Source organism: Protopterus annectens, chromosome 10.part0 (assembly GCF_019279795.1).
Source record: "Protopterus annectens isolate FY-2018-M chromosome 10.part0, PAN1.0, whole genome shotgun sequence".
NCBI classification, from domain to species: domain Eukaryota; kingdom Metazoa; phylum Chordata; order Ceratodontiformes; family Protopteridae; genus Protopterus; species Protopterus annectens.
Genome location: NC_056744.1, coordinates 567,946,563 through 567,958,287, shown reverse-complemented (window position 1 = coordinate 567,958,287; position 11,725 = coordinate 567,946,563). Strand labels below are relative to the sequence as shown.

Sequence of the window (11,725 nt, the reverse complement as noted above, 5' to 3'; positions counted from 1 at the left end):
GTGAATATTGTAACAGAGATAAAAGAATAGGAAGTGGGATCTTAGAAAAGTGTAGGAGTAAGTTCTACAGAAAATATTAAAATTGTGGGAACAATACATGCAGAAACATCTTTTGGCGAAGGAATTAGGTTTAAGAGAAGGCAAGAAATGAAAAAAAGTTGTGTACTGTTGACTTCATTATGTTGTATAGAACAATAACTTTTGTAAATGTGAATACTGTTTGATTACTTGTATGTATTTAGATATATGTATGTAACCTTGTATCAATTCTTAACCAATGTTTTTATATTATGTCTAATTTGTTATAATTTAAACTGCAGATGTTTTTTTTATTTTTGATGATGTTGTTGTGTCTTTCCAGTGCATTTCTTTGTGCCGGTCCCAAGCCCGGATAAATGGGGAGGGTTGCGTCAGGAAGGGCATCCGGCGTAAAACCTCTGCCAAATTACTTATGCGGAGAACATTTCATATTTCCATACCAGATCGGTCGAGGCCCGGGTTAACGACGACAGCCACCAGTACTGTTAGCCAACAGGGTGCTGGCGGAAATTGGGCTACTGTTGGTCGAAGGAGAAGAGGAGGGGGAAGGCATACCCGAAGGCAGGAAGAGAAGAGGAAGGTTAGGAGTGTAGTAGTGAGGGTAGGAACTTTGAATGTTGGCAGTATGACTGGTATAGGGAGAGAGCTAGCTGATATGATGGAAAGAAGTAAGGCTGATATATTGTGCTTGCAAGAGACCAGATGGAAGGGAAGTAAGGCCAGGTGTATAGGAGGCGGATTCAAATTGTTCTATCATGGTGTGGATGGCAGGAGAAATGGGGTAGGGGTTATCCTAAAGGAACAGTATGCCAAGAATGTTTTGGAGGTGAAGAGAGTGTCTGATAGAGTGATGTTTATGAAGCTTGAAATTGATGGTGTAATGATAAATGTTGTTAGTGCATATGCTCCACAAGTTGGGTGTGCTATGGATGAGAAAGAAAAATTTTGGAGTGAGTTGGATGAAGTGGTGGTGAGTGTACCAAAGGGTGAGACTAGTGATTGAAGCGGACCTCAATGGGCATGTTGGTGAAGTGAACAGAGGGGATGAGGAAGTAATGGGGTAGGTATGGTGTTAAGGAGAAGAATGCAGAAGGTCAGATGATTGTGGATTTTGCAAAAAGGATGGACATGGCTGTGGTGAATACGTATTTTAAGAAGAGGGAGGAGCATAGGGTGACGTACAAGAGTGGAGGAAGATGCACTCAGGTGGATTATATCCTATGTAGGAGGGTCAGTTTGAAGGATATTGGAGACTGTAAAGTGGTGACAGGGGAAAGTGTAGTTAAGCAGCATAGATTGGTGGTCTGTAGGATGACGTTGGTGATCAAGAAGAGGAGTGTGAAAGCAGTGCCAAGGATTAAATGGTGGAAGTTAAAAAAGGGTGATTGTGAGGTGGAGTTCAGGGAAGAGTTAAGACGGGCACTGGGAGGCAGTGAAGAGTTACCGAATAGCTGGGAAACTACAGCAGAGCTAGTAAGGGAGACTGCTAGAAAGGTGCTTGGTGTGACATCTCAACAGGGAAGGAGGACAAGGAGACCTGGTGGTGGAATGAGGAAGTACAGCAGAGTATACAGAGGAAGAGGCTGGCGAAGAAGTGGGATTGCCAAAGAGTTGAAGAAAGTAGACATGAGTATAAGGAGATGAGACGCATGGCAAAGAGAGAGGTGGCGAAGGCTAAGGCATATGGAGAGTTGTATGAGAGATTGGACACTAAAGAGGGAGAAAAGGACCTGTACCGATTGGCTAGACAGAGGGACAGAGCTGGGAAAGATGTGCAGCAGGTAAGGGTGATAAAGGATAGTGAGGGAAACGTACTCACAAGTGAGGAGAGTGTGTTGAGTAGATGGAAAGAGTACTTTGAAGGACTGATGAATGAAGAGAATGAGAGAGAAAGAAGGTTGAATGATGTGGGGATAGTGAATCAGGAAGTGAAACAGATTAGCAAGGAGGAAGTAAGGTCAGCTATGAAGAGGATGAAAAATGGAAAGGCTGTTGGCCCAGATGACATACCAGTGGAAGCATGGAGGTGCTTAAGTGAAATGGCAGTGGAATTTTTAACCAGATTGTTTAATGAAATTTTGGAAAGTCAGAGGATGCCTGAGGAGTGGAGAAAGTGTTTTGGTACCTATCTTTAAGAATAAGGGTGATGTGCAGAGCTGCAGTAACTACAGAGGGATAAAATTGATCAGTCACAGCTTGAAGTTATGGGAAAGAGTAGTGGAAGCTATGTTAAGAAGGGATGTGATGATTAGTGATCAGCAGTATGGTTTCATGCCAGGAAAGAGCACTACAGATGCAATATTTGCTCTGAAAATGTTGTTGGAGAAATACAGAGAAGGTCAGAAGGAGTTGCATTGTGTCTTTATGGACTTAGAGAAAGCATATGACAGGGTGCCTAGAGAGGAGTTGTGGTATTGTATGAGGAAGTCAGGAGTGGCAGAGAAGTATGTAAGAGTGGTACATGATATGTACGAGGGTAGTGTGACATTGGTGAGGACTGCGGTGGGAGTGACAGGTTTAAGGTGGAGGTGGGATTACATCAAGGATCAGCTCTGAGCCATTTCTTATTTGCAGTAGTGATGGGCAGGTTGACAGATGAGATCAGACAGGAGGCCCCGTGGACTATGATGTTTGCAGATGACATTGTGATATGTAGTGAGAGTAGGGACCAGGTTGAGGAGACCCTGGAGAGGTGGAGATATGCTTTAGAGAGGAGAGGAATGAAGGTCAGCAGGGCTAAAACAGAATATATGTGTGTAAATGTGAGGGAGGGTAGAGGAATGGTGAGGATGCAGGGAGTAGAGTTGGTAAAGGTGGATGAGTTTAAGTACTTGGGATCAACAGTTCAGAGTAATGGTGAGTGTGGAAGAGAGGTGAAGAAGAGAGTACAGGCAGGGTGGAATGGGTGGAGAAGAGTGTCAGGAGTAATTTGTGACAGATGGGTACCAGTAAAAGTGAAAAGGGGAAGGTCTACAAGAGGGTAGTGAGACCAGCTATGTTATATGGGTTGGAGACGGTGGCATTGACGAAAAGGCAGGGGTCAGAGCTGGATGTGGCAGAGTTAAAGATGTTAAGATTTGCACTGGGTGTGACTAGGATGGACAGGATTAGGAATCAGTATATTAGAGGGGTCAGCTCAGGTTGGACAGTTTGGAGACAAAGCAAGAGAGGCGAGATTGCGTTGGTTTGGACATGTGCTGAGGAGGGATGCAGGGTATATTGGGAAAAGGATGCTAAGGATGGAGCTGCCAGGTAAGAGGAAGACCTAAGATAAGGTTTATCGATGTGGTGAGAGAGGACATACAGGCGGTTGGTGTGAAAGAGCATGATGCAGAGGACAGGAAGAAATGGAAACAAAAGATCCGCTGTGGTGACCCCTAACGGGAACAGCCGAAAGAAGATGATGTGTCCTTCGGCTTTTCCCGGTTAGGGGTCGCCACAGCGGAACTCCGGTCCGCTAATGATTGGCAGTAGATTTTTATGTGCCGAGTTGCCAGCTCTGACACACAACCTTCAACGAAGGTACGCCCATTCACGCATGTCTCCACACAGAAGACGCCCTAGCTGAGAATTGAACTGGACAGCGTCTTACTGTGAGGCGACAACGTTACCGCAGCACCACCACCGCAGTCCATATAGGTTTGTATTAATTTGGAGTTTTTCTCCCCAGGCCTCCACTGAAAATGAGCTTCTACCAGGTCCGACTTTCCCAGTAATCAAATATCAATAAATACATAAATATGTAAATATAATTTTGACTGTCTCACAACTGATAATTCAATAAAAGTGTTGAGCAAAAGCAAGAATTTGCAACCTACTGTTAAACATAAATAAATAGTAATTTCACGCCAATTTCCGAAGCATATTCTGAGCTCCATCATGTCCCCCTTCATACAATCCAAGGAGGTGTCTTTCAAGTCATTCACTCCCAAATGAGCTATGCCAAAGTCATTGTGTACCTACAGTGAAGGGAATTCAGGGTCCAAGCAACATTGTGGTTCCTGAAACCCAAAAGGCAACTATTACTAAGTCACTCTGTCTTAGCTCAGCCTGGCGAATGGTGCATGTAGTGTCTGTTGAGTCGTCTATGTCATAACTTGACAACATGCTGGGTACAGTCCAAAATATGTAAGAGTGGCGGACCTCCAAGGTTAATAGATACTTGCATGTCTCACTTATAGAACCATGTAGTGGAGACAGCAGATTGTCACTGAGTGTGAGGCAGTTCTTGCATAGCCTCAAGGTGGCAGCACCATAATGATAACAAGGAGCAGTGAGGTAAACTGGGGCTTCATGCTGTACAGTGCCTAGTGAAATTGTAGGAAAAGGGTCTGTACACTAGAATGCAAGAAAAACAGTGAATCGAAGCATCAGAGTTACAATTACATATGTATACTAGCAGCAAATGAAGAATGCAAAAGTGTAGCAACAACAAAGGGATAATTCCGTCAGCAATTCTCAACTTGGCTTGGGTGCCACACCAACGGCATAGTACAAATGATTTGGCTCGGGTGTCAGACCAACAGCTTAGTACAAAAGTGTAGCATCTAATTAGGTACATGACTCCACGACTAGCAATTTGGCATGGGTGCCAAAACAGGTTGGTGGAAATGATTTGTCTCTGGGGATACATAATTTATTACAGTCACGTCACGAGACAATCAGTACAATAGCTGCTTAATACAGTAATAACACAAATCCACCGCAGCACAAAATGCAATTGCAGTACTTCAGTCTAATTTAAGTGCAACAACAGAAGCCTGTTTGTCAAAGCTGTAGTAGGGTTATGTCCAAAATCGAGACAATCATATCAAATTACTTCCACAAAAATAGCTACAAATATGCATTATGTTACAGGGGAGCATAAGCAAAAGTACATTGACACTTTCTTTTTGAGTTGTTTGAGTGAATGAAGCAGTTATAGAGAGACAGGTAAACAGTTTTAATAAGCATTTTTATGTGGAAACTGTTATATGAATCTGTGCACTAACCATTTAGACAGTATAGCATCATGTACTGTGCTAAACATAAAGTAGGACAGTCTAAAACACATTACAGTTAACATATGCATACCTTTGTCTGTTCATTGAAGCAGAATGTAGAATAAAGATGAGCATGGCATTATTTTACTTATTCTTCTTCTTTTGCCTGCTCTTTGACTTGCAGAACAACGTGAATTAGTTCAGTTACAGGGAAAAGGAATCAGTACTATATAGTAAATGATTACTTTTGTGGCAGTAAGATTCCAGTATAATCTTTGTGTCCAACAAACAGGTTGTGATGGTGAGGTTAAAAATTCCATTTAGGCAGCAGCAGTTTTTTGGACCTACTAGATAAAGCAGTGCAACTGAGTTGATGCTGACAGTGGTGGACCTGAGTGCTCATAACTGGATAGACAGACCATGATATGAATTTACCTGGGTCTATGTGAGTAAAGTAAGAGGAATAGAGACACAGAGAAACCATTCTAGACTTCTGTATGGTAGAAGGGAGTTGTTCTAGCAGCTTGTGAAAGAAAAATGCACTTGGGTTGGACTGACCCATTAGCAGACTACAAAGAAAGGAAAACAGCCCATCCTAGAAGAGCAGTAAGGAAAGTGAAGTCCGGCAAAGCAACAGGCTTGGAATAAGTTGCAGTAGATATGTTCAAGATGATGTGTAAGTTATGGTATAAATGGCTCCTGAGGGTAACTCATAGTAGTATGGAGAGAAATGTGTATACCAGAAGACTGGAAAATAAGCAGTCTAGTTCCAGTGTACAAGAACAGAGTGGACAGTCACAAGTGAGGCCTCTACACAGGTATAAACTCTTGTCCCACTACATGAAAGTGTGAGTGGTCAATACCAAACTGAGCTGAACTACATATGTGGCACCTTGAAAGATTACTACCCTCATATACACCATTAATATCTGTGTAGAAATTAATTTGTGTAGCATACTGGGATGCCTGTTTTATGTTTATGAAACAGTGTGCCAGTTTTTGGTTTCATCAGTTACATACATCATTTGGTTCTCTTGTATGCATTTCATCAGTACCCTGCTAAGCATTTATTAGCGTGCACAGGCTCCCTCCATGGCCAGCTATTAAGTGGTTGTGCCATGTATTGCACTGCATACCATGGTATTCGCACCCTTGCATGACAGAATTGCTTTAGACAAACCACAAAGCCATAGCAATGAGCAAAACGGCAACAGCTAGTCACTTTATGCTCAAACAGACAGAGTATTGTTCAGAAAAATTAGTTAAATAGTAATTAAAATCTCTCCCTGATTTTGGACCTTCCCCCTCCCCTTTATTATGGCTACTCTGCTCCCCAAAATATCTAGACCACTGCCAGCATCTAAAAAGGGGGAAAAAAAGGAAAATAGCTGCATAAAATCTATGGCTAATTTGTGCCTTTGTTTCTTTCTGGAGATGTATATAGTTTTGATTTGTTAATTGTTCTGTTACATTGACTGGGTAGTAGTTTAACATTTTCACACTGAAGCCACCTATTTCAGTGTATCCACTACTACTTGTCACAGTATGTATCAGATTTTTGCAATGTTTCCATGTAGACCAAGCTTTCCTGAAGTTAGCAAGGTTAAAAAAAGAACTCAATACAGTATTGCGAACATTTGCAGCTGCTGCAAGGTGATAGTTGCTACATAGAAAGGTATTTGTGCCACCAAGAACTTATTCAATTTCCAGTTTTCCATAACACAGTGGTGTTGAAATATATTCCAATTTTAACAGACTCTTACAACATGCGTGTTAGAAACTTTTGCTGTAGCATTACACTTAAATTTATTCCAGTGCAAGTCTGTAGAGTTAGTAAGATTATTCAGTTTATTTCTGACATCATTAATGATATGTCTCTTCTGAACCCCAGTTGTGCCCCAAAAGCCATGATTAGTAATATGTCAAGGTTGAAACAGTTGGTAGTAAATGTTAAATTTGCATATATTACTAATTTGAATTGCAGCTTATAACCCCTAGGTAGTGCAACATCAGTATGTTTGTTAGTTTTGTTTGCTACTCTGTTGCCTTAGAGTCCTTGGGTGGGGGCCCTGGACTTGTTTTCTCGGACTGGTCCCTTCTCCTGGGAGCTTCGGCCCTCAACAGCTCAGGGCTGGTACTGTCCGGAGGCCAGGAGGTGCTGAGTTGCTCTTCTCATGTGGGCCTGCCCGCTGGGAGTGCAGACGGGGCATCTTCCATCCCTTTGGCCTTCCGGGTGGTAGAGAGGACTTTTTCTCCATAGGAGTTTCCTCCCCAGCTTCCCAGGGACCATCCTAGCCCACCAGAGCTGACCCTTTTCATCCTGTTCCAGGTCAGCCCTCTCAAACTCGCCTTCAGGTGGGAGTCCCCCCTTGGGGTCCTCCTCTCTTCCAAATGCTCCCCTGAGACCCCAGAGGAGTTGCCTCGGAAGAGATCATGCAAGAGGAGGCACCTAGACTCCCCTATGGAGTCTCTCATGGAGGATAAGGACCTTGATGAAAGAGAGGAGTCCCCCAGGTCTCTGTCCGAAGATTTCTCCTGTGGGGACATCTTAGAGATCCTCAAGCTTAAAGGTGGATGGTTTTTCCCTTCCCTCATCCTCCGAGGAGTCCATGTTCCTGAAGGCTTTCAGGACGGGACTACCTATATGGTACAGAAATTAATATAGTCCCTGCCAAAAATATTGATATTGAGATGATTTTATATGAACAGTTATGTCTCTGTTGGCTAACAAAAATGCTAATGAGGCAGTCCAAGGGAGCAGCCAATGATAATGAGTCATGTGGTAAAACAAGTAATGCTTTATCGAAACACTAAAAGTGCTCTGGCTGGCTAGTTGCCTCCCTCACCAACTATTCAGTGGTTATGTCATCTAATCATAACTCTCAACTGTCCAGATTTTTGCCTCATTTTTTTTGGTCCATTCCTCATAAAATTTGTGGTTTTCTCAATGTAGTGCGATCTCAGAGTTGGTATATTTAATTTGTGGGGAGGGGGGGTGCAGGGAGGCTTATCCCCATGCCAAGACATTAAAAAAAATTATTATTATTTGAAGTTACGGTGCTGTTTCTGTAGAATTAGGTAGTGCCCCCTCAAGCTAACATGCCGAATACGCGATGAATATTCATGCGACCAGTGAAGACATCAACATGAATATTCATTTGTTACTCGAACTTGTCACGGATGGTGGGCGGGGTTTAGGTAGGACTTGCTACTGCGCACCCGAGGAGGTACTGTTCAACAACATCACCCGACCATCAGTAACAGTCAGTTGTATGATTTGGGCTAAATACCTCATGCTTGCATCAAAAGAATGAATGAATGAATAAACTGGTGGTCAGGAATTATCCTTTCAGTTGATTGCTGTCAGAATATGGTATAGAGCCCACTTCAACCCCTCCTCACCTCTTTTGTCAAGAATCAGGGAGATGGCAGAAAATGGAGATAAAAGAGGACCACTCTGTGGGACAGGTAAATTGCTGGAGCAACATTGGCTTTGCATTAGCTTGATGTTTTGAAAGCTATTAAGCCTGAAACTTGATTGTCTTTCGTCATTATTTAATGACTACAGTCCTCATTGATTTGCTCGAAAAAGCAACAACCATTGAGGAGTGGACCAAAATTAAGAGAATATATGTGAAATATGTGAAATCAGGACAACTATGAGCATTAACATATAGTATAATGGGAGATTACTAGGCTATCGACCGGAGGTCATTTTAAGCCTAGCCATTTCATCCCAATGTAATGTCATAGAAATGCTAGTCAGTACCCAATAATGTATTTAGTAATGGCTGTCTATGTCCAGGAGGGTTGTGGGCGCTATCCCCAGTAAGAATTTACAGTGCCCCATCCACTGGTCCAGGTTTCTTTTGAACAGTGTCATAGAGGTGCTCTGTTTCACATGAATAAGTAGCCTATTCCAAAGACTTAGCAGTCGCTGGGAGATAAATCTGTCCCTCCAGCATGTCCTGTTTAAGTTGCAGGCCATATTTAGGTCCCTGGTACAGGTAGCCCTAGTCCCGTTTGATTTATGGATATGCAGAAAGTTCAGTAGGTTTGGGTCTTGGATTGCTCTGTAAGCCAGGCATAAGTCTCCCCTAAGAAGTCTGTACAATATGGAGTATAGTGACAAGGAGTTTAGTCAGACACCTGTTTAAATGAAACCCTTACAAGTTGTTAACCTTGACCAGTCCAACCAAGAGTATGAAACTAGTGTGCATAATGTAGTAGCTTGGGAAAAATTCTCCTGCAAATACGAGAAGTTTGGTTGCATACATGTTGGCAAGGTGTGGGCAACAGAAGAAGCTACAGCTTCAAGGAAAGGAAGGAAGGAGTAGGCTGCTGCACATTTAGTGAATGCGCAAGCCTGCAGACTGACCTGTCCTTTCAAAAGAAGATAAGCAAGAGATGGCAAAAGCAAATGAAAGACTGGCATACACTGCATGAGATTTTTCAAGGCACTGCATTTGTTTTCCATCCCCCAAAAACATGCTGGAAAACTGAGCCATGTTACATCTGCCCATCAGATCACTTCCTAACTAATAACATTACTTCTTAATCATACTACATATGAAACACACACACGTGTATAAAAATAACCAGGCACTATGCTGCATATCTTACAAACACGCACAAATGGTTAGATTACGGTGTATAGAACCTAGCTTGGTCAACTGTAATTACAAACAGAAGCAATTATACCAGGTGGACATTCCAACAACTAGATGCTGATGTATACCCACTATTCACAGTTACTGTACGATGTGCTGCTAGAGTCGGGTGACATAACCATAATTAAATACTTATAAATACTATGCATCAAATGCACAAGCTTTCAGATTGAACTAAACTTAGAAAGATAACCCTTACCTTAACCCTTCTGGCCCAGTTGGACTTCCCTGGTAAACAAATATAAATGAATAAATATGTTTGCTTATCTGCGGTTCAACCACATGTGAGTCCATTAGAAGTTAGGTTGCCATTGAAAATACTACTATACGTAGTCCTTAACTACCTTGCATTTCAGAAGAAAAGAAAAAAAAGACAGCTGCATCATTGGCTTAAAAAAACAGGATCAACACACTGCTTAACAGCATGCTATTCACAGAAGTACCACAGATTCATACACATTCAGTTTGTCCTGTCAGTGTACTTCACAACTACAAGATACCAACAAGACAACTGCCATACTACTTATTTATAAATAAAGAAAAATATTTAAAGCTTTCTTTAAAGAAACAAATTGTATAGCAACACTAGATTATGTTGGACTGTGCAGTATGATGGATTTTACTTGTGCCAACAAGACTTACTGCTTTGGGCTTTATCAGCATGGTATTGTAGTAAACCTCAAAACTAATAAACAACACGTAGTCTCTCATGCGATAACAATTTACAATGTCATCTGATACCAGAATGCATTAAAACAGAAATTTTTTTTTCATTTTTTGGGCTTATTCTCAATGATATCACAAGTTGCATGGCAGTACTGTGGGACACCTCCGTCATCCAACATTCTAATGATGTATCCCTGTTCTAGCATAATTCAAGCAGTGTGCTTCAAATGTATGTTCTTGATTTTTGCCATTTTAAAACAAAATTCAGTAGATGGCTTGACATTCATGTAACAGTCTCTGGAAACAGAATCATCTCACATTCTGCTGCTAGTCATTTTGGGAGGTATTCAACAACTGAGCACATCCAAACTAAATTTTACTAAGTTACATACGAATTCTGGAACAATCAAGATTATTATAGTGTACGTAGCCAGAGTCCTGTTTAATAATTCAGACTATTAGAGCTGCATGGTGTAAGAACTGGCTAGGTGTATTAAACAAACAAACAAAAAAAAGAGTGATGCATTTCAAAAGAGTGACCACATTGTTTTCTAGAGATATACAATTAAAAAGTGTCATGCTGTGGATTCTTTTCTTCCTGATTTATTTACCCAGCCTAGAAGAAATTTTGTTCTGCCTCTTTAAAATGTCCCCACTAGCCTTTCGTAGACTGCTGCATGTTCCGGGAAGTACTGTATCTCTGTGCTATAGTTTTTTTCTCCGCAAACGGACTGGATTGCCTTTAATTCTTGATAACTTTCAAGTCTTTAAAATAAGTACACTGCAAGCTGACAGCTACACCCTGATGGAAGCTGTCTTTACAGATCCTATTTTAAGCTATTGTAAGCTGTAATGTAGAAGTAACCCAGGCAAAGAGAATTAAGATGTTAATGAAAGCAAGAAAGGAGCACTGAAATGAAATGACTTCAAATTATTGGTCAGTCCTAGTTTGATGTGTCTTAACTTAAATGGTAAAAAAAAGTAAAGTTGAGACTGCAGTGTTTTTTCTGCTTTCAGTGTACAAAAGCCTACAGCACCTGGTATTCCCAGGCGGTCTCCCATCCAAGTACTAACCAGGCCCGACCCTGCTTAGCTTCCGAGATCAGACGAGATCGGGCGTGTTCAGGGTGGTATGGCCGTAGGCGGAGACTGAAGCTTTTCTAGTCTCCTTTATAGCTCACTCTTCAGTAGCTCAGCAGTCAGTTTTGCATGTATTACATTTCCTGTAATTACTGTTTGCCTCTTTCCACATTTTAAAACCACAGGGGTTCTCTTCCCTCAGGGTGATGAGTGCAGATGACATATTCAACAGTCGTGCAACACATCCAGTGTTTACTGTCCCTGCTTATTAATCTCTTCAGGCACGTT

General features: G+C 41.7%; 1 non-coding gene across 1 annotated transcript; it reads right to left on the bottom strand.

Moving 5' to 3' along the window:
- Positions 1–11,382: 11,382 nt before the first annotated feature.
- Positions 11,383–11,501, bottom strand: LOC122814615. Its single transcript, XR_006366837.1, has one exon. It is a non-coding gene; the product is annotated as a 5S ribosomal RNA (ribosomal RNA).
- Positions 11,502–11,725: the final 224 nt, after the last annotated feature.